Consider the following 26618-nt stretch of genomic DNA (forward strand, 5'->3'; position numbering starts at 1 on the left):
CAGAGATAGCGGTGTAGATATTTCCACGTTTACAGAGATTTTATGAAAAGTTATTTTATGAAGACGAAACGAGTCATTGGGGTACCTACCTTATGGCATTTTTTACATTGAGAGTGTTAAAAATACCCCTACCCTAACCAAAACCCTGACTTATAGAGCCAGCAAAGGCCATGCAATGAGGGATTCTTGGCCTTGTATGCCTGATAACAAAAACTTATCACAGAAGACTGCAAAAAACACAATCTTGCACAAAGCCCATTGCAACTTTGCACACAACAATGCTTTTGAAGGATATTTGCCCAACAACTGCCTGTCCAACCTGTGCCTGGCATCAGCTTTGTTATTGATCTTTGTAGCCAAGGATAGTCATTTCCAAATGATGATATAATCTTCCTCATTTTTTCCTTTGTCTTCCTTTACCTCCGTGAATATGCATATAGTTTACTCTGGCTTGCCTGTTTCTATTGCAAGGCTCTGTTTCCAAACGAATATCTTTTTCTTGTAGAGAGCCTCTCTCTGTTTGTTATTTAGGTTGATAAGAGAAATGTGAACATTTGAGAGCTCAGGTAAAAGGCCTTAGTCTACAGTGAAACTTTTTGCACCCTTAGATGCTTACTTCCACTACAACTTGCAGGTGGGCCTTGAAAAGTTCTTGGAATAAGTTTGAGCTTTGGTCTTCTCCGATTCATTTAGCATAGATTCTCAAAATGTGGTCCCTGGACCCACAGCATCAGCATCACCTGGAGATTGTTAGAAATGCAAATCATCGGGCCTCATTCCAGACCCTCAGCTGGAAACTCTAGGGGCATGGCCAGACCCTCTGTAGCTGAACAAGCCATCCAGGTGGTTTTGATGCAGCTAAAGTTTTGGAACAACTAATGTAGCCCCATTTGGAAAACTTGGCTCTACAGGCCTCCCTAGCTGGTAAGCTGCTAGCATTTTTTGTTTGTTTGTTTGTTTGTTTTGATACAGGGTCTTGCTCTGTTGACCAGACCGTGACCTCCTGGGTTCAAGCGAGGACTCAGCCTCCTGAGTAGCCGGGACTACAGGTATGTGCCACCACCATGCCCAACTACTTTTTGTATTTTTTTTTTGTAGGGATGGGGTTTTAGCCCAGGCTAGTCTCAAACTCCTGGACTCAAGCAATCTGCCCACTTTGGCCTCACGAACTGCTGGGATTATAGGCATGGGCCACCACTCCTGGCCCAAAGTTCATATTTTATCTACTAACCTAAATTATTTTAAAAACAAAATTCTCCTTGGACTCAAACCAGGTCAGAGTGACATGATCATGTGCCTGTTTTGTGCAGGGTGAAGTGAGATTATTATCTAGGAAATAGCTGAAATGTCCTGAGGGTGACAAAGAGGAGCTGTGTTTTCAGCCAAATATCAGAACCAGGGCCACTGCCTGCCGCTGATCCCCAGCGGGGACCCCTACTTTGTGTTTATCTGTGGTGGCTACACTTGCCCACCTGGGTGGGAACCCCGAGAATGACTCCAGACTTTTCCAGGGACTGCATGCCAGGGTATTTTTACAATTTATGTGTAGACTTTGTTCGGGTGGAAAAGTTATTTTATGAAGACGAAACAAGCAATTGGGGTACCTACCTTATGGCATTTTTTACATTGAGAGTGTTAAAAATACCCCTCCCCTAACCAAAACCCTGACAAATAGAGCCAGGGAAGGCCATGCAATAAAGGATTCTTGGGCTTGTATGCCTGATAACAAAAACTTATCACAGAAGACTGCAAAAAACACAATCTTGCACAAAGCCCATTGCAACTTTGCACACAACAATGCTTCTGAAGGATATTTGCCCAACAACTGCCTGTCCAACCTGGGCCTGGCATCACCTTTGTTATTGATCTTTGTAGCCAAGGATAATCATTTCCAAATGATCATATAATCTTCCTCATTTTTTCTTTTGTCTTCCTTTACCTCCGTGAATATGCATATAGTTTACTCTGGCTTGCCTGTTTCTATTGCAAGGCTCTGTTTCCAAACGAATATCTTTTTCTTGTGGAGAGCCTCTCTCTGTTTGTTATTTAGGTTGATAAGAGAAATGGGAACATTTGAGAGCTCAGGTAAAAGGCCTTAGTCTACAGTGAAACTTTTTTGCACCCTTAGATGCTTACTTCCACTACAACTTGCAGGTGGGCCTTGAAAAGTTCTTGGAATAAGTTTGAGCTTTGGTCTTCTCCGATTCATTTAGCATAGATTCTCAAAATGTGGTCCCTGGACCCACAGCATCAGCATCACCTGGAGATTGTTAGAAATGCAAATCATCGGGCCTCATTCCAGACCCTCAGCTGGAAACTCTAGGGGCATGGCCAGACCCTCTGTAGCTGAACAAGCCATCCAGGTGGTTTTGATGCAGCTAAAGTTCTGGAACAACTAATGTAGCCCCATTTGGAAAACTTGGCTCTACAGGCCTCCCTAGCTGGTAAGCTGCTAGCATTTTTTGTTTGCTTGTTTGTTTGTTTTGATACAGGGTCTTGCTCTGTTGACCAGACCGTGACCTCCTGGGTTGAAGTGAGGACTCAGCCTCCTGAGTAGCCGGGACTACAGGTATGTGCCACCACCATGCCCAACTACTTTTTGTATTTTTTTTTTTTGTAGGGATGGGGTTTTAGCCCAGGCTAATCTCAAACTCCTGGACTCAAGCAATCTGCCCACTTTGGCCTCACGAACTGCTGGGATTATAGGCATGAGCCACTGTGCCCGGCCCTGCCAGCTTTGTATAAGCTGAGGAGTTTTTAAAAATACCTAGACTCAGGGCAAACCCCAGACACTTAAGTCAGATTCTCTGGGAGGTGAAGCCCAGACACTGGTATTTTTAAAGTCTCTACAGATGGTTCTAATGTGCTGCTAAGTTAGAGAACCGCTGATCTAGACCAGGCCTTTTCAAACTTAATGTGCACGTGAATTACCTGGACCTTGTTAAAATGCAGATTCAGTCTGCATAGGCCTGGGGTGGAGCCTGAGCTTCTGCATTTTTAACAAGTCTCTAGAGGATGCTGCTGCATCTGGGCTGCTAACTACACTTGGAGATAGGAGGTTCTGAAGAGCAGAGGAAAGAACATGAACCATAACCTAGGGGCTGGTAGTCCTGACTTCCGAGCCAAGGTTTGCCTTTATGTGGCTGGCAACTTGCTTGGACTCCTACCTCAATTCTTTGGGCCCAAGGTTTGTCCTGCCTCAGAAGGATGTCAAGAAAATTGAGTGAGTAATGCAGAATTGTTTCTTAAAGTGTGTGCAGATGCTCCATGAATTTAGAGAGTATGTGGATGCACATTAGTAAATTTTAATAGTTGTGACCATCTTGTTATGAGTACTTAGAACAAGTAATAATGGCTTTTGATGTATAGTAGTAAGAAAGCTTCCTTTTAAAAGGCGTGTATTTAAGTTTCAAAAGTGGGTCTATTTAAAAATATATGAAATAAATAATAGTAGAGGTAATTGACAGATCAAAATTAGGAAGGCAGGATGAGAATGACTCAAGTTTGGGAAATGCTGAGAAAGCAGATGCCCAAGGGCTATGAAAACTTAAAAAAATAGGTAGCACTTGATTTTGATTGGCTGAATGAGATGATGTGTTTGATTATTTATGGGGTTGGCATTTGGCAACATGCACTGGGTGGCTGGGATCACTGTTTATTAAAAAATATTTGAGTCTCCACTTTGCACTAGATACTCTTTTAGTCTCTTGGAAAAGGGATTGGGGGGCAGGCAGGATAAAAACAAATCATTTATGCCCACAAGAAAATTGCAGGAAGATAAAAGTCATGAAATAAACTCTATGCTTCTAATTTAATATTTTTTATAGATTATGAGAAAAAAGTTTTACTCACTATCAGCTAGGAAAGCTGTCTTAGCACAACCATTCATTCTTGCACAAATCAAAATCAAGACGAGCCAGATTTAATTTAATATTTTTTCACAGATTATGAGAAAAAAGTTCTAATTTAATTTTTTTATAGATTATGAGAAAAAAGTTTCGCTCTCTATCAGCTAGGAAAGCTGTCTTAGCACAACCATTCATTCTTGCACAAATCAAAATCAAGATGAGCCAGAAGGCTCCATTCTGACAGCTTCTAATGGAGAAGCTACATTTACTGGACATGGGGAAAGTTGCTGGGCTCTAAGGACTGTGTATTTCTTGAACTAGATAAATGGTCTTGGTGTAGCATAATACCAAAACTTCTTGTCGCAGCCTGTAAGGACAGAACTCACTCAGCCTGAAAACGAAGTCAGTGACTCCGACTCAACACAGGAATGTTCTGTGATTCCTAAAGAAGGATGTAGGAGTGTGGCACAATTCAACCACAGTCTGTGGCCCTATGCCTCTGCCTTGACATGAGTGGGATTTCCCAGCTGGTCATTTTCTTCTTATCTAAGACATTGGGAACAAATTACTTGACCTCCTCTGGGCTTCAGTACTCCCACTCATCAAATTAGAGGACTGGGCAGTCGCTAGGCTCTCTTTAGGCATCATATTTTAGTTTCTGTGATTTTAAATTTGAGAAGGGGTGTCTAAGGGAGAATACATAGGGGAGGGGGAAAGGCTTATTAAAAGTGTAGTTAGACACTGAATTTTTAAGAATTGCATTTTGTAATAATACCTTTACCTAATCAGGACTGACAATCTTACCTGATGACAGCACCTGGAGGAATGGCTGCATTCAAAAATAAAAATGAAATCAAACAAGACCTTATTTGAACTTAGCAATAATGCTGATTCCTCTTTTTGATTTGAGGAGGTTATAGCTGTTGTAAATGCTTGAATTGGGTCTGCCCAGGCAAAACGGAGTCAAGAGTCCATGTCGGATGAATTTTAACAATGTAGACAATAGAAAGGGTTGCTTAAACTGCCCCTCTTTTACCAAAACACATTTACAAATGAAAGAACAACACTTCCATTTTTTAAAAACATTTTTTGAGATGAAGTCTTGCTTTGTCACCCAGAGTGGAGTGCAGTGGTGCGATCTTGGCTCACTGCAAACTTTGCCTCCCGGGTTCAAGTGATTCTCCTGCCTCATCCTCCCGAGTAGCTGGGACTACAGGCGCCCACCACCATTCCTAGCTAATTTTTGTATTTTTAGTAGAGACAGGGTTTCACCATGTTGGCCAGGCTGGTCTCGAACTCCTGACCCCAGGTGATCTGCCGACCTCGGCCTCTGAAAGTGCTGGGATTACAGGCGTGAGCCAACAGGCGTGGCCAAAAAATTTCCATTTTTAATTGCAGGGTCTGGGGAATTAAAATGCATCCGTAATTTCTTGCATCTCTCCGCTCGGGCTTGCATGAATGCAGAGGGATGGGGAGGACTTCTTGAGGCAAGCATCCCCCTCTTGTCGCCTGCCATCTGGAGAGAGAGGGCTGTGATTTATCTCACTTTAATCAGGAAGGACCCGATGGGTGGATGGAGAGGTCTGACGGCTTTGTTGCTCCATGTGGGAAAGAAACGGACAGAGTGAATTTGTGTATGATCCCTAAGGAGAAAGCGTCTTTGTGCTCTATTTCATTTTGACCTGGAGCCCCTGAAAGCAAGCTAGTTACAAGTTGAAATAGGCCATTTCTAAAGTGTGATTTTGTTTGTGTATGAGCCTTGATTACAAAGGGGAAAAAAACCCGCTTAATTTACATACACCACAGGTAGCGCAGGATCCCCTGGGCTGTCTTTTCAGGTATCAGGAAACTTTGATGAAAGTCGCTTGCCTCATCTAGGACTCATTTGATATTGTTTAGCAGAGCCTGGTATTAACATTTCCTTCCAACTGTTTACTGGAATCTGTGTGTTCCCTTCAAGTGATGCATACTAGGTGCACAGGCTTCCTGCCACTGTCATCCTAATCTTTCCGTGCAGACAGGAGCAGAGGGGAGAGCGCTGAGCCAGGCCCCAGCTTGCTTTTCTTTCCTGACACAGCCCGGCTCCGCTGCACTTCTCAGCTCTTGCTCTAGGTGGTGCTGTTTGACCATTTTCTTCATGTGACCCTCCACTCGGTAATATAAATTCATTCGGAGGATGACCTGATATCAAAAAAAATTCCTTTTGATTAGTAGAATCAACTTGTTCCTTCACACGATACTCTTCCCACTGAGACACATGGAGACAATTCTGACTCCAGGTTTGCAACCTTGAGATTTCTCTCAGATGCAATAAAAAAAACAAAAAAGCATTTTGAGTGGCACAGTGATGCCTAGTGCATGATCATGTTTGTCTGCTCAAACATCAAAGGGAAACTTGTGGGTTTGAGGATGCCCAGCAGCACGACAGCTGCCAATGTAAATGAGCCGTATAGAGAGAGAGGGGGCGGGAGGGGACTACAAACTTCAGAATATGAGCTGTTCGTTTATAAGTTAAAAAAAAAAACAAGTCAAAAGGGAGCCCAGGATGGTGCAAGAAAGAGGAGAAAGGAAGATTTTCCTTGCAGCTAATCAGGAGAGTTCATAAGGGCTGATTACATGAGTGGAAGCCTTAAGTTCTTTTTTTTAAAAAATGTGAAAGTTTGCATGTATGTATGTATGTATGTATGTATGTATAGCTTCGTGTATTACCATTATTATTGCAATCAGCAAATGGATTTACTTCCTTTATCTCATGGGCTCCTTCCCACTCACTTCTGGCAGCACATTTTCCTTTCTCCTTCATCCCAGAACATCAAAGAACAGATGCGCTTCCTAACCCTGGCTCCAGGGGACTTTATACATTGTAAACAGTGCACCTCTAACGTGGTTCACCGCTTAGAGAACGTGTGTCCCATTTTAAAACTGTGACTCCTTTATATTTTGCAGTGCTTATTTTAATAAGAGACATTGGACTTGTGACATATTTTTCATGGAGGAGTGAGCTTAATGGTTGAAAGTAATCGATAAACTTGTTTTTCCTCTGATGCCATCAGCCAAGATCCTATGGCAATAGTAAGAGGATGACACTGGGCTGGCACCCCCTCCATAACATATTTGGACCATGTTTTCCCCCCAGAATGCACATGCAATAGCTTTGGTTTGGTAAGAGAGAGATGGTGTACTTGGTTTCCTTCTGTCACACTTTTGGTGAAATGAATTAGACTTTTAAATCAGGAAATTCAGTGAGATGAGTTAGATTTTTACACAAGAGCAGTGGAGGACTTCCAGCTGGTTGGGGGAATGATATGGAAATATCTTGCTAAATCAGGGTCTGGTGGAATGCTGCTCCCCTTGCAGGCTCCTCTTCACAGGGAGCAATCTGTGGGTTGCTTATAGAACAGAGCGAGCAGGAGGCATAGCATGGTCTTGCTCAGGGGAAGACCCGGTGTTCAGATGTTTGTCATTAGGAACTGGGTGTGGGCTTTTTCAAGTTAAACTGAAGCAGCAGTTCTATTAGGAAGAGCCTCCCAGATCAGCATCTTCTGTTTCTGGATACTCTCCCTTTGAAAAGCCAGATTTCAGCAAAAACTTTGCTAATGGTGAAATTGCACAACTGAAACCCTATGGGAGCAATGGGAAAGATGGAGAAAGACGTGGTTATATCATGTACTTCAACAGTTTATTTAGAGGCTGTTGACGTTAGAATAACAAGCCAAGACAAACAAAAATACTCATTTTGGATGAAAATATTGTCTTTTCATGTTATTATAGATAGCTGAGTCCTAAGACTTCTACAGAAACACATTTTCCTAATGAGTGGCTGATTTTTCTGGTTGTGCAAGTAATGTCCAAATTATTGTACAAATTTTTGGCTCAGGAGCAAACATTGTATTGCATATTGAGCTAATCACTTGCCCTTTCTAAGGTAAGCCCTTACCTCTGCTTTCCCTTCATCTTGTCATTTCTGTTTGTTGGGTACAGGTTTCCTGTTGGTTCTTTCTGTTGGCTCTGATGTAACATGAATGAAGTTCTTAACATCCTTTCAGACATAAACACAACTTAGCTCATTGTTTCTGAGTTCATATAGAGGTTTTCTTGCCCCTGAGACTTTCGTGTCAGACAGCTGGATGTTGCTGTGTTCAAGGCTCTATCTGTTGATTTTGTATCCTACAACTTTACTGATTTCACCTATCAGTTCAGTTCTAACAGTTTTCAAATTTTATTTATTTGTTTTTGTTTTTTAAATATTGTATGTTTCATTTTAGAGTCAGGAGGGTTGATGTACAGGTTTCTTAAACAGGTATATTGCATGGTGCTGAGGTTTGGGCTTCTAATGATCCCACCACCCAAGCAGTGAGCATAGTAATCGATAGGTAGTTTTTCAACCCTTGCTCCCACCATCCTTCCCTCCCACCTTTGGAGTCCCCCAGTGTCTATTGTTCCCTTCTTTGTGTTGAGTTCTAACCTTTTTTTAGTGAAGTTTGTAGGGTTTTCTATATATAACAAGATCATGCCGTCAGTAGAGACAGTTTCACTTCTTCCTTTCCTATTAGGATGCCTTTTATTTCTTTCTTTTGCCTAATTACCCTGAGAAGTGGTGTCTGTGGGCATCCTTGTCTTGTTCCTGATGGTAGAGGAAAAGTTTCAACTTTTCACCATTGATCATGGTGTTAGCTATGGGTTTGTCATATATGGCCTTTATTTTGTTGGGATACAGTCCCTCAATACGTGATCTGTTGGGTGTTTTTTCTTTTCACCATGAAAGGGTTTCGAATTTTGTCAAAAACTTTTTCTATATCTATTGTGATGGCCATGTAGTTTCTATCCTTTATTTTTCTAATATGGTATATTATATGTATTGATTTGCTTATGTTGAACCATGACATGATCATGGTGAATGATTCTTTCAATGTGCTATTGAATTTGGTTTGCTAGGATTTTGTTGAGGATTTTTGCATCTATGTAGATCAAGGATATTGGCCTGTCATTTTCCTTTCTTGTAGTGTTCTTGTCTGGCTTTGGAATCAGGGTAATGCTGGCCCTTTAAGATGAGTTTGGAAGTATTCCTTCCACTTCAGCTTTTTGGAAGAGTTTGAGAAGGACTGGTATTAGTTCTTCTTAAAATATTTGGTAGAATTAATCTGGGAAGCCATCTGGTTTTGGGTTTTTCATTGATAGGAGACATTTTCTTACGGATTCAACCTCCTTGCTTGCTATTAGTCTGTTCAGATTTTTAAATTTCTTCATGAGTCAATCTTGGTAGGTTTTATGTGTCTGGGAATTTATCCATTTCTTCTAGATGATCCAATTAGTTAGTGTGTAATTATACCTAGCAGTTTCTTAGGATCCTTTGTATTTCTGTGATATTGGCTATGATGTTTCATCTTTCATTTGTGATTTTATGCTCTATTGAAAACATGAGGCATAGCAGGTAGGGGGCACTGGTCAGGACTTGGGGTATAAACTGGCAGATGTTAAGGTGGGTGATTCCGGTTAACTCAGAAACTCCGAAGTCCCGTGTGGAAGAATTAACTGCCTGTACTCACCTAGTAATGTATATCCTTGGTCAAAAAAGATCCAGCTGAGAATGTTGGATGAAGGGACCAAATCAATATTCATCATTATATTGAAAACAAGTCAGATTGGCTGTGGTCTTTTGACAGCAGGTCAGTGGCTAAGTCTATTTGAACAAAGTTAGGGCAGGTTCAAGGGAGAATCCTGAGATCGGTATTCTTTGTTCCATACAAACTTGCCTTTCAGTTTCTTCTCCCCATGCCTCCAGGATGTCTCTGCACGGCCCGTAGGGCCCCCTCCTTCAGTACCTTGCCTTACGAAGGGGAGAAAATGAGTTTTCCAATGTTAGCATATATTTAGCCTTCCAAAATTTTCTATTTCTATTTTAGGGGAGCTCTAGGAAAACAGCAGATTACTCTAAATCCCCAGGTAAACATCTGAAATGGTGGAATTTCATATGACCAGGAGACATATTTTGGGGCAAGTGGGCTTTTCACAATCACTTGGACATGAAGGCATCTGCTTCTTCTATGCCTAAAATAGTCCTTCAATGTAGTAGTTTAATTCCTCTTCCTCTTTTTCAAATTTCAAGACAATACATGTAGTGACTGAACAATTTGGATCCAAGTTTCACTATTTAACTGCCAGTGTGACCTTGGGCGAGTCACTTAATCTTTTCAAGGCTCAATTTCATCATGTAAAGTAGAAGTACAAACAATCCCTGACTTAGAATATTTTGACTTACGATTTTTCAACTTTAAGATAGTTTGAAAGCAATACACATTCAGCAGAAGCTGTACTTTGAGTACTCATACAACCATTCTGTTTTCCACTTTCAGTACAGTATTCATTATATTACACGAGATATTCAAAGCCCACTTTATTATAAAATGGGCTTTCTGTTAGATGATTTTGCCTAACTGTAGGTTAATGTGAGTGTTTAATGTAGGCCGAGCTAAGCTATGATATTTAGTAGGTTAAGTGTATTAAATGCATTTTCAGCTTACAATATTTTCATAAGTTTATTGGAATATAACCGTATTGTAAATTGAGGGGTATTTGTAATAATGATATCTCTTCAAGGAGACTTTGTGAGCCTCTCATAGGAAAATGCATACACAGATGCATATAAATATATAATCTTTCTTTTCCATACATATGATATTCTTTAAGGATATTCAAAAATCTGGAAACAGTTGCCTCCAGGGAGATAAATGGTAGTGGGTTGGGAAACTTTTAACTGTATACGCTTTTGTACCTTTTGCATTTTGAATCAGATGAATGTATAATCTACATAAAATATTAAGATTAAAACATCACCGAATAACTTATCAGGAGTTTGGTGAACATAAGGGAAGGCCTCCTATGGTGGCTGTATTTTATTCAGTGTTGGTCACTGTTGGGCACTTCATAGAGCTTATTTCATTTCATCCTCACAAGCGCCGTAGGAGGAAGGGGCCCCAGAGGGATTCATGGTTAGAATAGCAGAGTAGGAGCATTTGGCAGCTATATTCTGTGTAGGTGATAACTTTAAAGATATTTCTGTTATAAAATGTTTCAAACATACAAAAAATATAGAGAAGCAGTTTTCTATAGTTATTAAATATTCTTAATGGGTAGTCACAGAAATTATCATCCAAAGTGGGATATTCTTGAGAGAAAAAGGAGGTTCTATTTATAATTATGGTGGGATAACAAACTTAAGATGAACAGCTCTGGACAAACTGGGTTGTATGGTTCCTGGAAAACAAGGATTACTGTAAATGTGAGTCACGTCTTGTGCTTCTCTCTGTCCCACCAAGAAAATATGATCTTGATACAGATGTTCATTGTGTCAAGGCAATCATGGCAACCATGATCTAGATACACTGTTCAAGTTTTATGCTGATCCTACCTAGGTATGTCTCAGGAACTTTCCAGAGTTTCCTTTGAGTGCTTCTAAATTTTGCATAAATGGTATGTTGTCCCTTGTCTCTTTTTAAAACCAGTAAGCCATTTTCCCTTCTTTTCCTGGAAAATTAAAGGAACAAAGACCAGGAAATAACAATGTATTAGCTAAGGTTCTGTTGATTGAAAGCAACAGAACCTAATTCTGGCTAGCTTAAACCATGCTAGGATTTAATGAAGAATACTGCAGAATCTTAGATATCTTATGACTGGGAAAGAGGAGGTTCAGGCAGTTCCTGGGATATCAGCAACAGGTAGCTGTCAATTAACTGCCCCCACACCACCCACTGCTGCCGTCATCAATATAGCACACCACGATGGCTCCCAGCCTCTGTACGTCTGGGTTCCGGTGTTCAAATTCTAGAGACAGCAAGAGAAATCCCATTGAGTCAGGGATCCTTCCCTGGGTCACACTCCCTGCATATGGTCAGAAATGTAGGATTATGTACTAAAGACACAGCTAAAGAGGACCCACTTCACTGTTTTGGGACCATTTGCAGGGGAGGCAAAATTGTGAGCTACTCACTTAAAGAGGTGATAACCATAAGTTTGCAGGAAAAAAAAAATTGGAGAAGAGAAGGATAACACTATCCTACGGTTTCTTCTGAAAATGGACGAAGGGAACAGCATTTCCATTTGGAAATTCTCTCCTGGCATTTCAATATTTATGGATTCTGAATTCTGAGAAAAATCAGTTGAGAAATTAGGAAAATGGGAAGGAACATTCTAATTTTCCTGTGAAAATTACAGCTTAATAGTCAGTATAGAGAACTTACTGGCTTGAAGAAATGCACTGACTTCAAGTCAAGCAAGATGAGGAAGCACTGACATGTGGAGATGAAAGTTAACGTGAACAGGACAGGAGCAGTAAAGGAGCCTCTGTCAGACTTTCTTGTATCTGTTGCTGTGTTACTAGTGTGTGTTCATGGCCTTGTCCACTGCTAACAGTGAACCATTTCTGCAAATAAATATTAATGTGTTCATAGGAATAGTATATGTTTTACAAATCCTATGAGAGGTTTTCTAAGAAATGCCAAGTTTTAGAAACAAAATATACCCTTAAATCGGCAATTTTGACAGTTGCTTCTTTCTAGTGCTATTCATCTTGCCAGGAGATCAGAATGTTATGTTATTTAAATGGTATTGGAGGGGATGATTGATGCCTTGTTTAACAATGTCATGTAAACAACGATTAAAGCATTAAGTATTTGTGGTGTTACCTTTCAATCTTTAAAGGACTTTTCTTTAGCATTTATTTTGTGATAACATTCATTTCTTTTTAATGTTTTCTCTATTAATGCTATTGGATTTTATAATCTTGTTACAATATGTTGGCTCCTAATAATAAGAAATCATCATTTGTTATCATATCTCTTTAAAACAGAAGACTACTAAAACTTTTCATATAATCCTGTTACAGAAAAAAACGACTATTTGCTTGTTATTATAGTCATTTATTATTTTTCAAAAACTTGTAAGTGAAGTGTTATGAAAATCATATGAATTTGGTAATTCCCAAGCATTCTCAGAAATTCTATTTCCTTGTTCCCAAATCCCAATGATTAATATCTGCCAGGAGTCGGAAAACAGTGAAAGGAAGTAACATCCTATGTTGGATACCTGGTAGGGTTAGTGAAGAAACGTTATTGCTGAGCTCTGTGTTACGCTCACGAATGATGCCATTGAGGAAGTCACGCTTGTTGAAAGGAACGCAGATACACAAAGAGTTTTGCTGCTGTCTGTTGGATAAGAACCCCCTGGTCGATTTCAGCTCCTACTGCAAGTTACAAAAATCAATCCAATGATAAATGAAAAGTGCCCAGTGTGCTGGGAAATAACTTATTTTTTGGCTTCAGAGGAAATTTTAGAAACAGTGCCAAGTGAAACGTAAAAACAAACTACGAAGACGTTCATGAATTTCCCTCTGAAGCTGACAGCCGTATTTTAGCAGATGGAACTCCTACTATTAGCCCAACTCTTGGGTTGAAACAGTGTGTCCAGGAAACCCTATGTTAAAATGCAATGTGTTGGGGATATTGTTCCTCTATTTGCTTGAGTTAATTTTCAAATTAGTGTACTCTTGCTTAGCTGTGCTCTGAGGGAATGAACAAAAGATTGGTAAACTCTGATGGAGAACACTGGTCAGGCAGGGCACATAGAATCCCTGGGGATGGTGGTTCCTGGCAAATGGGGGAGGAGGCCCTGAGCCAGGCTTGGGCTGGGCTGGAGGAACATGAAGATGGGATCTACTCACAACCCCCAAAACTGAGGGGTCCTGGTAACATATTATTTCACCCTCAGCCATGCAAATTTATTATTTTTATGGATAAAATAGCGTTAAAAAACTAATTTACATTGAAATGTTAAAATATTTATATAGAGATTAGAAATATTTATATAGAGATTATTGGGAATCCCCTCCTAAAGCCCAAACAAAAAACTACCAAAAAAAGAAATTCCGTGTAGGCTAAGATTGCAAATGACTGATGGAATGTAATTTAAATTAAACATGGAAAATATATTTCCTCTTTAATAAAGATCTAAATTCTATTCTTTTTAGGAGCCTTCAGAAATGAAATTCAACTATTAAAAAAAGTATAGAGAAGCCTTTAGAAAAGAAACTTTTCTTTTGCTGTATTATATATTAAAGAACTTTGATGAGAATAGTTCTAAAGTGTTTAATACTCGATTCCACTGATGTTTCTAGGTATTGTGGGGAACACCTAGAAATTAAATCTTCATCTTTGGCAGATCAGAGGCCTATTATTTTTAGGTAAAACAATTAAAATCTGCTTTTAATAAATCACAAATTTTGCAAGTTAGCCATTAATAGTAAGTGCTTTTCAAAGTTTGGCCCAATACATGAAAAAGCCAGAAAAACATACCTGCATTAGTTTTGCCCATCACCTTCTTATGCTGGCCTCAGGAGATTTATTAACAGCATTCAATATTTTAGGTAGGCTGGATGTGGTGGCTCATGCATGTAATCCCAGCACTTTGGGAGGCTGAGGTTGGAGGATGGCTTGAGACCAGGAGTTCAAGACCAGCCTGGTCAACCTAGTGAGCCCCTCGGTCTCTCTGAAAAGAAAAAAAAAATTAGGTATCCTGTGGCTACCTCCAAAAACAAACTCCAGAGGAACTGAATTTTTTTTTTTATTATTTCATGTGTTGGGATAATGGCTTCTTTTGCAGTTACTTACGAAGAATTTAAGGGTCAGTAAAAATATTTTTTCATCCTTAATAACATGAATTCTCTAATTTGTGTGTGATATAATGCTAGATATTGTGCCAAAAGTGTTACATAGACATAATCCATGCCCATTTTCAAAGATAATACTAATATAGAGAATAAGAATCATTATTATTGTAGTAATTATTATTTTAGTAAGAGTAGTAATAATCAAAACAATTACATCAAACACTTATTAAACCCTTATTATGTGATAGGTACTGTGTAAGCAATTTCCACATATTAGCTCCTTAAATGTGATCACTAACCCCATGAGGTAGGTAGCATTATGTCCATTTTATAGATGCAGAAACTGAGCTTTGAAGAGGGAAAGCAACTTGCCCAAGGCCATGCAGGCATTCATTGATAAGGGTGGGGAGCGAGAAGTTGAAGTCTGAGATGTAAGTTCACAGACACGAGTACACAAACACGTACAAGATACTCGTATGACATGTGGGGTTGCTTGAAATATGTAATTGACTTTCCCCAGCACAAGAAAGTGTTTGGACAGATTTCAGAGGGATCTAACACTTCCTCAGAGGACTGCCCTACGACATTTTTCCGTGTGCTTTTCTGCCTCTTGTCCTATACTTTTGGCATTTCTTCTGCTCTTAGAGGCAATGAGTCAACAGCATATTTTTAGCACCTCCTGTGTGCATAGAAGTGGCCCCTGACTCAATGGGAGTGTATAACTACCATGGGCCAAATCAGTGTGCTTTCCTGTTAGCCAGGGGATTATAGAAGAACACGCTCCCCTGATTCCAACAGAACTTGCTGCCACTCTGATGTCTTCATTGTAAGGCCTCTAAATGAATGTTCAAGAAATTCATGTTAAAGGCACGTGTCATATGTGTAACTTGTAAACATTTGTGTACTTGTCTCTGTGTCCTTACACCTCAGGCTTCAACTCTTGTTTTTACCTTTATCAATGACTACCTGTGTGCTGTGTGGCTTTGGACCAATTGCTCACCCCCTCTAAAGCTCAGTTTCTGCATCTGTAAAATGGATATAATGCCATATATACATAGATATAGATATACATACACCAATATATATACACACATATATATGTGTGTATATACATATATATATAATATACAAACTGAAATATATAGTTATATAAATATTTCAGTTTAAGTTTCAAAAATCACTGGAGGGTATTTTTATAATACCCTTCAGCAATTTTACCTGCTGCCTTTGCACATTCTGGTGAATTTCTAAATGGAAGTCTGATAGAGATTAATCTTTTAATGCATCATAAATAAAAAAGAAAATCACAGAATGATGTAGCTGGAGAGGACCTTGGGGATCTAGTGTTTCATGAAAGATTAATGTCCTTGATCTGTTTGTAAGTGTTTTGGAAAAATCTTCCATGGTCAAATAAAACTTGGCAATGTTGGATTAAAGTTAAATAGGTTTTTTTTTCCTGCAGAACTTCATAGTCTTTAATATGCTAATATGTTTTATGAATCTACAAGGAATGAAGTGTTTCAATGCTTATTTTACCCAGATTCTCATTTTGGGACAGGCTGGTCAAGCTGAGTCAGCTAGTATATTCTCTAGATGGAGATGATGGCTGATGCCTTTTTGAGAGCAAGAGAGTCCCCAGGGGAAGCAAGGGTATATCAGTTGCTCCATTTCATGCCAAGGATCCTCAGTCTTTAGAGGCTCAGAGAAGGCTGAAAGGCTACTCTAGGCTATCAGGGCTACCATTCATTGTGACCCATGCTACAGAGAAGCTTTGAGCTCAGTGCAAAGGAGTGACCAGCCCTTGAGAATCAGGAAAATTTATTTATTCCTGACCTAGTCCACTGAGGACATACAAGGAATGGGGCAGGGGAGTGTCACCAGCTATGGTTACAAGCTAGTCTGATTCTCTTTCATTAAGAAAACTGGTCCCTGTGAGTTTAGATTGGGAAGCACCAGGTTAAAAAAATTTTAGGCCAGGAGTGGTGGCCACTGTACTCCAGCCTGGGTGACAGAGTGAGAATCTGTCTTAAAAAAAAAAAAAAGTTAAGTGATGTCTTCTGTTGAGGAGCTCTCAGAACTTTTAATATGAAAGTGTGCATTGTGAAGAATGGGAGTAGAGTGTACAGGAGTTTTAAAAGCTACTTGGTCATGAAACTCTTTCTTTGTGCAGGATTCGAGGGGCACTAACATTCTGAGGAAAATATTTTGGGAAACATTGATCTAATCCAAACTTCTCATTTTACCAGCAAACAACTGTGGGGCCCTCTAAGTTTCCTTTCTCCATCATTGTGACAAATTCATTGGAATTAATTCAATTAAACCTGGGGTCAGCTTTGAAGAGATTTATTTAGCAGGTAAATCTGTTTTGTACATTTTGAGGGAGTTCTGAGTTTCCATAGTCAAAAACCACAGATCAATTTAACCAACCTTTATGGAATATCACCTATGGCCCAAAGACCCTTTAGCTACAGTGATGGTCTACAAAAATATAAACTGTAATTCTTGCAATACAGGAGATTAGTAATAATGGTAAATATAATGATGATGACACCATGAATAGCTAACATTTATTGAATGCCTTTCTATTAGTCAGGCACTTTACTAAGTATTTTAATCCTCCCAACAATTTATGAGGTAGGGATTATAATAATTCCCATCTTATGGTGAGGATACTGAGGTTAGGAAATTATCCTAGTCTAAATGTTAAGTATAAGCATGAATAGAAAGGTGTTATTAGCCTATAAGACATTCCTTTATGAGTGATACAAAGTCCTATGTAAATTCAGAGAAAAGAAAAGTGGTTTTAGAAATCCTTGATCAGTGAGTGTGAAGCATGTGGTGGCCCGGTTACTGTTTGGTTGCCCATCTGTCCTCCCTCTGGGATCAGCACCCCCGTACTTTGGAAGAATTGTTTTCCTTTTCACTGTAAGGTTCTTTCTGGCTATGCGATGGGGCACATTGCCTCAAACTAGCCCTTTTCCAGTCTTTGAGAACCTTGAAATTGGAACCAAGGGAAGAGGATTGCCTCTTGAATGGTAATTCTCTAAAATCTAGTCTGAGGTGCTGGTGCCTAATCCCTGGGTCTGTGGAAGGAGCTGGGCTGTGAGAGGGGAGAATGATGTTGATGTCAAGAGAGAGGCAGGTGCTAGGAGCAGAGAAATGGAGGCCTGGAGGGTTTCTGGGCTTCTCTGAGGCTTAGGGTTTGGATCATTGTCTTCGTTACTGGAACAAAGAATTTACCATACCTGTTCTTCTGGGAATGAAACTGTCCTGCTTTGCAAAATAAAGTGTCATTAGAAAGAGATCTTAAAAACCCCACACCATAGACAGGTGCACAGATCCGTAGAAGTGTTAAAGTTCTGTCTGTTGGATGCTAAGCCAAGACTCTTAAGTATGTTCTAAAGAGAAACTGGTGTGTGTAGGCTGTGCACTCCCAGGGAGATAAAAAGTTAGGAACTTTATAGGTTGGGCTTGGTGGCTCCCACCTGTAATCCCAGCACTGTGGGAGGCTAAAGTGGGCAGATTGATTGAGCTGAGGATTTCGAGACCAGCCTAGGCAACATGGTGAAACCCCACGTCTACAAAAACTACAAAAATTAGCTGGGCGTGGTGGCATGTACCTGTAGGCGGGAGGATCGCTTGAGCCCAAGAGGGAGAGGGTGCAGTGAGCCATGATTGTGCCACTGCACTCCACCTGTGTGACAGGAACTTTATGGGGAATGGGATCTTGGAGACTGAGTAGAGACTAGAGAAAAAAAAAAAAAAAACTACCTCCCCAACTGGCCACACTATTCTTTTAAAAAAATTTTAATTGACAAATTAAAATTGTATGTATTTACGGAGGTATAATGTGATGTTATGATATATGTATACATTGTGGAATAATTAAATCCAGAGAATTAGTAGATTCATCACCTCAAAACCTATCTTTTTTGTGGTGAGAACATTTGAAATTTATTGTCTTAGCAATTTTGAAATACACAATACTTCATTGTTAACTACAGTCACCATGCTGTGCTGTAGATCTCAACAAAATGTATTCTTCCTGTCTCAACTAAAACATTGTACTCTTTGACAACATTTCCCCATTCCTCTCACCCCCTCCAAAAACACCCATTCTTTATGTTGAAGAGAATGGCTAAAAAGTCCCAGCAGGTTTCAACTGACGGCTTCGGTGGTTGTCCCATCACACTTCAATGTTATTTATAGAAAGGGGAGGGGCAATACATAATTTGGACAGGCAGAAAGTACCACTGTAACCACTTTCCTGACTTCACAGAAAAAGTCCTCTTGTTTTCATCTGTAAAATGGGAACTGCGTGAATACCATTCTTCTTTTCTTCAGCCTCCAAAGAAAAAACAGATGCAAAGCCTTTTATCAATTGCAAAACAGTATACAATGTGTGTTATTACTCACAGTTGTCTTACTGTGACCAAACACTTTATAAGCCTGTGGCAAGTCAGCCTTACTCTCAGGAAGTGGACAATATTTGGGGAAGGAGAAGCAGCAGGATCTTTCAGGACAGTAGCCTTGGTGGGTCCAAAAATTCCTTGAGCGAAATGGGAGACAAAACTTTCTTCCTGCTTTGGGGTTTATCCTGTTAGTCTTTTCTCTCTTCACTCCTATTTTCTATGAAGAATTTCCTGGTTTTGGAGTTTGGGTGCGTTTTATGGAGAGGAGGCAGAACATCTTTAGCTCCAGCAGAATGAAAGGATACATGCAAAGGAACCTAGCACAGTATGTGGTACCCAGTTCCCCTTTAACTTGGCTTTATTCATTCACTCCTGGTAGGGCATTAATAAAGGATTTAGCCCACTCCTATTGAAAACGATTAATTCAGGGAAGAGTTCAGGCAGTGTGGACAGATACAGTGTAGGCCAAGCCTGTTTCTAAGGCAGGAGCTGGGTAGGGAGGGTGAGAAGGGCGAGAAGAATAGGGAAATATGTGTCGTCTGTGTTGCTGCTGTTGCAACCACCAAAACAAACAAACAAGTGAAAAAAAAAAAAAAAAGAATTGTCCATACCGGAAAGTGTGCTGTTTTGGAGGAGGCTGGGGAAAGTGTGGATGGCTCGAGTGGGTCCTGTTGGATTGAAGTCTGACAGTGGTGATTCCCTTCAACAAATGGTCGGGGTGGGAGGGTACACACACACATACACACACACACACACCCCACACGCAGCACTAAGCCTCCGATTTCAGCGCTGGCAGGAGATAACCATTCTTAGCTTGCCTTTCCAGGGTTATTTTTGGCTGAGGCTGTTCGCTGCTGGCAAAAGGTTTCAGCCCCCTCCCAAATCCCTCCCCATGCTTGTTCTAAAGAGAAACTGGTGCGTGTAGGCTGCGCACTCCCAGGGAGACAGGGAGACGGGCCTGGCGCCGGAGAGGAACCCGGACTCTGCCCAAAGTCTCGCCGCCCGCCGGCTGTTTTCTGGCGGAGGGTGTGCCCCGGAGGGCGGCGATCGCGCGTGAAGGCTGGGGCTAGGCGCGGGTGCAGGCGTCACCGGGGTCGGGCTAGCAGGCCCTGGAATCAGGCTTTTGGGACACCCCGAAAGTGAGTCCAACTTGGGGAGAAACTGAGGACACCTCGGGCGGTCTGGCAGCGGAGAAGGTGGGCGGGAGAAAACTTTACAGGAAGGCAGAAGCAATCTCTGCCGAGGGAGTCAGCGAGCGGCCGCGTGGAGAGGAGGGGCGGGCGGTCCCCAGGCGGGCGGGCGCAGGGCGCAGGGTGCCGACCTGCCGGAGAGGGGGCCCGGGCGCGAGGCGGAGTCCCGGCACGCGGCCAGGCTGGTGGAGGCCCCTGGCAGGCTGCAGATTCCCTCCGGCCCCGGGAGCCACAGCAGGACCGGCCAGGAGGCACCACGGAGGGGAGCCCCATCCCGGTGCTGACAGTGCCCACCGTGCCCTACGAGGACTCACGGCGGGCCAGCGGCGGGGTTCTGCGGCGACCTACCGGCCTCTTCGAGGGCCAGCGCAACTACCTGCCCAAATTCATCCAGAGCGTGCTATCGTCCATTGACCTGCGCGACCGTCGGGGCTGCACCACGGTGGTGGGCAGCGACGGCAGGTACTTTAGCAGGACGGCCATCGAGATCGTGGGGCAGATGGCCGCGGCCAACGGGGTGAGTGTCCAGATGCCCCTCGCTTCCCGCCGCGCTGCCGCCATGCCCTCTCCTAGCCCTTGTCCCCCTGCTGCCTCCAGGCCCAGCTGGGAGGCCCCTGCCCGGCCCAGGCTTTGCTTCCTCACTCCCGCGTCCTCACCCTCCAGCGCCCCACTCCCACCGTGCTTGCAGCCTCCCCGGCGCACCCCGGACACTGGGTTCTATTAGTACCTACCGCCCCCAAAAGCCTTGAGGGGTGTCCGTCGTTCCTGGAGCCACTCCGGGCGCCCTGGACTCTTCTCCGACTCTGCACACATCCCGCACCTGCTCATTTTTCTTTCGGACATTCTCTTACACGGCCCTGTAGATTCCAAGGCAGCTCCCAGTTTTCCATATTGTTCCCAATGCGTTCACTGCCCACAGTCCCCACACACACTTCTTTCCCAGGCTCACAACATAGTCCCTCTGCCCCGTGCCCTTTTTACAATAATCTGCCAGTCCCCTAAGTCTTAGCTCTGCCTATTTAACAGTAGTGGTGTCTCAGAACACACACACACACACACACACACACACACGATCCCTGACATATTTGGCAAGAGTAGGCCCTGAAGGTTTTTAATATTTTGGTTCTTTAACCCAGTGGAATTACTGAATGATTTATTTAATTAGGGTAGGGATGGAGTGGATCCATTTGTTTGATGCTAAACAGCCTGAGCTCGCAGTTCCCAGGGGGCATATCTCTAAATGGTCTGAAACGAGATTTGCAGTGGTTTTCTTAATGCAATTCCCAACTTCTCTCCAAATGCCTTTTGACATTTGACAACATTTCATGCCTCTTCCCCTTTCGCTTTTCATCCTTGTTTTCTCTCCCTTCTCCCACGACCTCGGTAGTCTTCTGCAATCCAGATTCTCAGACTTCGGGTTTTTCTCCCTCTGCCCCTTTCCTCTCTGTCCTATAACTAGAAGCACCTTTTGGCATAGACCCGTATCCCAGTTTCCTCTTTCCCAGGTCCAGCAGCATCTCAAGGACATCTACAAGAGGGATACCTAACTTCAGGGGTCTCTGAATGATATGTGGGAAACATCGTCTAAAAAAGTAATTTTATCCTTATTCATGCAACCAGACCCACACTCATAGAACTTTTCTTTAAGGGGAGTGTCTTGCAGATGTATAAATGAGTGTTAACATCTTTAAAAGCGAAACTGCACAATTCCCTGGCATTTGAATTCCCTCCTTCCTTCCCAACCCTCTCCTTTTCATTTTCTCATTTATTATTAAAAACATTTTTAAAGGATCTCCATGCTTCATATTTATCTACTATAATTCCTCCTTCTCGGTGTTGCAGGGATAGGGAAAGAGGATTTTTTAAAAAACACAATAAAAAGCAATTGGGAGAAACAGGGCCAATGGTGTTGGGGTGGGTAATGGAATTGTGATTTTTGACTCCAGTAGACAATGATGCTGGATATATGGGGTTTGATTTCTCTCTGGCTCCTCACTTGAGATTGATGAAGTTTGGCTAGAATCAGGGAGTTGAAGAGAGGTTGACAAATGGTCTTTCACTCTTCTCTGACAGGCTGTTCCTGTGGAGTGATGGAGAATAATGAGCCTTGGGAGAGCTATGGGAGCTCTCATACTCCTTCCCGAGCCAATTTTTTAGGGAGTGAGAGAAACATGGCCTGTCCAATACTTGTTGTGGGTCAAGATATTTTTGAAGCTACGGTTGTTGATTTGCATGGGAAAATTATTATGTCTTATTATTTCTTGTCCCACTTTACCATAAGGGCTCCTCAGCTTCTTACTTCAATGGGTCTTCCATGACAAACACACTTTATTAACTCTAAGAGTGGAATTTATTTTAACAGATAATTAGCATAGGTCAATATATGCTGAAAATAGAGTCAAATTAAACCTACTAGCTGTTATAAAGGACAGATGACAAAATCCACATAGAAGCATTGACTCTTAAATAATCTGAAAGTACTACTTCTAAGAGGGGCGGGCATGGGTGAAGGGAATGGTGGACATGTTTCAGAATTTCAAACGCCAACTTTAACCAATCGTTTCCTCATTTTCTTCACCTTCTTGGGGGCTTATGCTAAAGTGAAGTGAATAGCCATAAGGCTGGCTTCAGGAGAAAGGTGGTCTAAAAGAACTGGATAATTATAAGCAAAATTGGTCTCGAATGATTGAAAATTGATGAGAATGTGCTTGTCTCCTGATTTGGCATCCTGAGTTAGACTCAGGAATACTGAACATGGATCCCAAAGGCTTTGGTCTTTTTTGATATCTTATTGGATAATCATAAGCAGGCTAGAAAAATAGGAAACTAGAATTTTTTCTCTTTGAACTGACAAATCTGACCAGTGGGCTGCATTCTCTATATCTGAAAAATCTTGGTTTTGATTGAAAAAGTTAATTTTACAAAGCAATTTTCTTTTTTTCAATTAAATTTCATTTTTTTTTTGACACAGGGTCTCACTTTGTTGCCCAGGCTGGAGTGCAATGGTACAGTCTTGGCTCACTGTAGCCTTGACCTCCCCAGATTCAGGTGATCTTCCCACCTCAGCCTCCTGAGTAGCTGGGGCTATAGGTGCACGCCACTACGCACAGCTGATTTTTGTGTTTTTACTACTCATAGGGTTTCTCTGTTGCCCAGTCTAGTCTCAAACTCCTGATCTCAAGAGATCTGCCTGCCTTGGCCTCCTAAAGTGTCATGAACCACGATGCCCAGCCTACAAAGCAATGTTCTAGGAAAAACTACAGTTACTCTTTGATTATGTAATTGCTGGAGAAGAAAAGCATGGCATTTCTAAAATGATGAACTATATTACTTATATTTTAATATCTCATAAAGTTTGAAATAGACATTTCAAACATAAACATGTATAAAAATTTTTATAAATTATAAAATCAAAAACATTTTACAATTATTTTATTATAAAATTATTGTAGAATCAAAAACATTATAAATTTAAACAACTTTTTAAAAAATTTATTTTGGGATTTCCCATGGAGTGATGGAGAATAATGAGCCTTGGGAGAGCTATGGCAGCTCTCATACTCCTTCCTGGGCCAACTTTTTAGGAAATGGGAGAAATACACCATGTTCAATGTTTATTGTGGGTCAGGATATTTTTGAAGCTATAGTTGTTGATTTGCTTCAAACTTTAAAAAAATTATTATAAAATTATGGGATGTAAAAAATTTATTATAAAACTTTGACATTTTCAAACTTTCAGAAAAGCAGAGAGATGAGATTAATGGCACTCACAGGCAAGCATAGAACATAGATTGTAAACATTTTGCTATATTTGTGTCATGACTATTTTTTGCTTGTGTTTGAAAGTATATTAAAGAAAATGATATTTTACCCCTAAATTCTTTAGTACAGATTTCTAAAAAAATAAGAACATTTTCCTGTATAGTTACAAAATCATCTTTTCAAACAAAATAAAAAATGGCTTTTTTATATCATTTATTACCCAGTCCACATTCAGATTTCCTCAATTATTATGAAATGTCCTTTTATTTTTTGAGACAAAGTCTTGCTCTTTCACACAGCCTGAAGTGCAGTGAAACAATCATAGCTCATTGCAGCCTCAAACTCCTGGGCTCAAGTGATCTTCCTGCCTCAGCTTCCTGAGTAGCTAGGACTAGAGGTGCACACCACCATGCCCAGCTAATTTATTGTTTCTGTAGAGATGGAGGTCTTACTACGTTGCCCAGGCTGGTCTCAAACTCCTGGCCTCAAGTGATCCTTCCAGCTTGGTCTCCCTGAAATATCTTTTGTGGCTGGTTTGTTCAAATTAGTTTCTTCTAATCAAGGGATACACATTGCATTTGATTATTTAGCTCAAGACTTTTTTAACATGGAAAATACCCATACTCTTTGTTTATGTATTTATTTAGTGAAATTGACTTGTTGAAAAACTAGTCAGTTGTCCTGTAGAATATTTCCCCTTCTGGAATTTTCTGGTTGCTTTATATGGTGTCATTTAACTTTTCACTCTGTTTTTTCCTGGTTAACTGGAAGTTAGTTCTAAAGGCTTTTAGGCCTGCTATAACAAAATACCAAAAACTGGATGACTTATAAAGAACAGAAATTTATTTCTCACAGTCCTAGAGGCTAGCAAGTTTAAAATCAAGGAGCATGTGGTTTTGATATCTGGTTAGGACCAACTTTCTGGTTCATAGATTGGCCTTCTTGCTGGGCCCTCACATAGTGGGAGAGACTAGCTAGCTCTCTGGGGCCTCTTTTATAAGGGCACTAATTCCAATCATGAAGCCTCTGTCCTTATGATCTAATGACCCCCTAAAGGCCCCACCTTTTAATACCAGCACCTTTGGGGTTAGGATGTCAACATATTAATTTGGGGAAGACATACACGTTCAGCCCATTGCAAGGTTTAGTTAGATTCAGGTTCAACTTCTTTTTTTAAAGACTATTTCATAGGCAATAATGTGTATTCACATCCCATCATTAGTGATGGTGAGATGATCGCAAGGTTAGGGTGATCACTGCCTATCTCCTCTGCTATATTCCCCCTTGGGTCAAGCCAGTAGTCTGTGACGTGAACTTTGTACCATGTGTATATTCAGTTATATTCTGTATCAATAGTTACTTGATTGTTTTAGCATTTATTAATGATCCTTGCTTGAGTTGATTATTTCATTAGGGGTTTCAAAATGGTGAATTTCTAATTCTCTAATTCTATCTACATGTTTTAGCTGGCATTTTTCTATAAGCAGACCATTTTCTTCACAACTGGGTTATTTGGCTACCCTGAAACATAGTTCCTTCCGGGAAGGCAGAACATATGTTTATTTCTGTCTTTAAAAAATTGCTGGTGTTTGGAGTGAAGATTAGGTGAGCTAACTACCTCCACAGGTGACACATGAATTTTGTTTTGTCTCACTTTTGCTTTTTTGAATATCACTGTGGCTGCTTGGATTTTTAGATTTAATTTGAATGGATTAGGGAATAAATGAGAAGATAGGTTTTATCTGTTTCTGTAGTTTTTATGTGGCTGTGTGAACTTACTTTTAAAAATTCCCAGAAATATTTTAATTCCCCTTTAAAGATATAAACTATGTCATACTATAAAGCAAAAGAAAAACCAATCATGTGAAGAGTAAATAGTATCGTTTAAACGAATTGTGGTGAAGCTTAGTTTGTAACTAATTAGTTTTTTATTTTCTTTCTACTTTTATCTGCTTCAGAGCCTCTTCAGTGGTTTAGATCTTCTATGTGTCAAATTATTCTAATCTCTTAAAAAGTTTAAGAGCTAAAATACAACACAATGACTACAGGAATGCCCTTGTCCTTTTCTGGGTAGGTACACCTAAGGCAACTTCTTTTTCTCTTCTTTGTTCTCTTCTTCTTATTCTTAAATCATCTTCAATATTGGACAGATGACAGCACTATGCCTGCCTCAAGATGTTTCTGACTTTTTCTTTTTCTTTTTCCTTTTTTTTTTGAGATGGAGTCTTGCTCTGTCACCCAGGCTAGAGTGCAGTGGCACAATCTTGGCTCACTACAACTTCTGTCTCCTGGGTTCCAGTGATTCTCCCAACTCAGCCTCCTGAGTAGCTGTGGTTACAGGCATGCACCACCACGCCTAGCTAATTTTTTGTATTTTTACTAGAGACGGGGTTTCACCATGTTGGCCAGGCTGGTCTTGAACTCCTGACCTCAAGGGATCTGCCTGCCTTGGCCTCCCAAAGTGCTGGGATTACACGTGTGAGCCACTGCACCCGGCCGTTTCTGACTTTTTCTAAAGTCTTCTTTCTCTGGAGATGACATTATATAATAGCACTGTTCAATAGAAGTTTCTTTGATGATGGAACTGTTCTATAATCTGCATTGTCCCAGCCACTAGCCATATGGGAATACTGTAACACTTGAAATGTGGCTAGAGCAACTGAAGAACTGAATTTTGCATTTTACTGAATTTTAATTAATTAAAATAGAAATGCAAATAACCGTAAGTGGTTAGTAGCTACCATAC

This window comes from Pan troglodytes, chromosome 20 (genome assembly GCF_028858775.2).
Source record: "Pan troglodytes isolate AG18354 chromosome 20, NHGRI_mPanTro3-v2.0_pri, whole genome shotgun sequence".
NCBI lineage: Eukaryota > Metazoa > Chordata > Mammalia > Primates > Hominidae > Pan > Pan troglodytes.